General features: G+C 39.8%; 1 pseudogene; it reads left to right on the forward strand.

The window, feature by feature from the left end:
• Nucleotides 1–801: 801 nt before the first annotated feature.
• Nucleotides 802–1230, forward strand: LOC150063144 (phosphatidylcholine transfer protein pseudogene; annotated as a pseudogene).
• The last annotated feature ends 1310 nt before the right edge of the window (nt 1231–2540 follow it).

The following is a 2540-nucleotide window of genomic DNA, read 5'->3' on the forward strand; positions in this document are numbered from 1 at the left end:
GATGACTCTGGATGAAGAAATTTACAGTAAAATAACATTAGGAAACATACACCTTACTATCAACAATGAATTGAAATTCTAGACAATAAATAAGGAAACAGCTAAATTGAAAAACAATGTAGATCAAATGCACCTAAGAGATTTATAGAAAACTCATCATCAAGGGTATATGATTTTGTCAGGAATAGAAGGAACATACTTCAAGTAAGATATTAGACTGGAAAAATAAAAAAAACAAGACTTAAAATAATCTGGAAGAAAGAAATGGTGCCAAATACCTCCTCAGAATACAATGGGTGATGCAAGAGATGAATATCAATGAAACACAATAAGAGAATTCCCAAACAGAAACTATACAATATAAGCTCAAACCTTCTTTGAATAAAGGAAGAAATGAAGGAAGGATTTTTTTTAACATTCTAGTATAAGTTTAAGAAAAACACAAAACAACAACAACAACAAAAAACTTGTAGATTCATCATGAATAGCAGTAATTGGAAAGTTTATACCATTAAAGCATACATTAACTAAAAAGGAAGATCTCTTAATAATGAAACTTTTCAATTTACAAAAAGTGGAAAAGAACAAATTAAACTCAAAGTTAGCAGAATGATAGCCTTTAGCTGAAGAGCTCAGGGACAGCGCCTAGGCCCAGAGTTTAAACCCCATGACTGCCGACTGGCAGCTGCTGGTGGAGGCCTCGGGCATCGCCATCTACAGATTGTTGGACCTGGACTTTATAAGTACAAGGTCTTTGGTGTTCTGGAAGACTGCCCCCCAGCTCTTCTTGCAGATGTCTATATGGACTTAGACTACAGAAAACAGTGGGACCAGCATATGAAAGAGTTCTGTGAACAGGAATGTGATGAAAAGACGGTGGTGCTACTGGGAATTCAAGTACCCCTTCCCATGTCCAACAGAGATTATGTCTACATACGGCAGCAGAGAGAAATGGAGGTGGAAGGGCAGAAGATTCACGTGATTCTGGCTCAGAGTACTTCTGTGCCTCAGTTTCCTGAGAAGTCTGGTGTGATCCGAGTGAAGCATTACAAGTAGAGCCTGGCCATTGAGAGTGATGGCAAGAATGGAAGCAAAGTTTTCATGTATTTCTTCCATAACCCGGGTGGCCAAATTTTGTCCTGGCTCATTAACTGGGCAGCCAAGAATGGAGTTCCAAACTTCTTAAAAGAAACAGCAAAAGCTTGTCAGAACTACCTCAAGAAATCATAAGAAGGAATCAGAACTCTTGCATCCACCAGTGCTCAGCCTTCCTTACATTTCCGTCTGGAGAGACATGCACTTCCAACATGCTGTCCAAAAACACATTGCCGGGATCACTGGCTTCCTTTCTCCCTTTCCCTGACCAGAGCTGGTAGGGTTGCCGGCTTCCACGGTTGAAGGAGGGACGGGAAAACTTTGGCTTGCCTATTCTACATAGGAAGTCCTTAATAGGTTACAGAAGCATTCCATGGTAGGTGGAGGAAGGAAAACAACATGTAAAGGCAGCCATTCCCAGCCAGGTGGGATCTTTCCAGAATGTGTTTTCTTGCAGCCTAGGAGGGACTGCTGACAGCTGTCCCCCTATTCAGAGCTGATCTTGTGTGTGCTTACACTGGAGACATTGGCTCATCTCCATTTGCCTTTTGCTTTGTTGTTTTCAATCGCCTGGGGTTTAAGGTAGGAATTCAGAAAGTCTTGCCCTGGTTTTACCTGAAGGATGAGTAGCTGCTATGACATCAGCCTATTGTGTGAAACATTTCAGGCCTGACTGAGCCGTGTGATATGATAGCCATCTCACTCCACCCCATCTCTGTCCATATCTAGAGTTTTCTCATTTCCATAAGCAACTAAAGGAAGGCTGCCTATACCTCTCAGCTCTGTGTTTAATGGAGGTATAAAAAACAGATTTTCTTTGAGCACAGCACTGAGACAGGGTCTTTGTAGCTTCCTTCCTTAAGTCAGTGCTATGCTGCACACAAAGCATCTTTGCTCTCCATGTCTCACTTTCCCTTCTGGAACACTTGGAGATGCTGAAGAGACAATAGTAATTCCCAAGTGTCTAGAATTGAATTAGTAGCTTGGTTGACTTCATACCTTTTATTTTCTCAAGAATTCTACCTCTTCGACCACCAAAATGACCTTCAGAGAGCTATACTATGTTGTGAATTTTTGACAGGGAAAGATACTGCTGCTGTGGCTGAAGGCATATTCCTTGGTGATCTCAAGGAACATTTGTAATCAGTATGTGTAATGATACCAAAAGTTGATGAATGGATAAGGATATTCTGAGTATAAAGCCAGAATCATCCCACACTTTTCTCTCTGGGAAGAAAGATGTACCATAATGAATAAACAGAGTGTTTTAAAAAGAACTGCAATAAGTGACACAGAACTAAAGACTACAGGTATATAATGAATAATAGTATACCAAATATTACATGACCTGAAAAAAATAGATAAGTTCCAAGAAATGTACAATTTGTTATGACCAAATCAAAAAGAAAAGTCTCAATAGATCTTTTACACAAAGGAAACTAAAT

Source organism: Megascapheus bottae, chromosome 5 (genome assembly GCF_031878675.1).
Source record: "Megascapheus bottae isolate mThoBot1 chromosome 5, mThoBot2.hap1, whole genome shotgun sequence".
In the NCBI taxonomy this organism is placed as follows: Eukaryota; Metazoa; Chordata; class Mammalia; order Rodentia; family Geomyidae; genus Megascapheus; species Megascapheus bottae.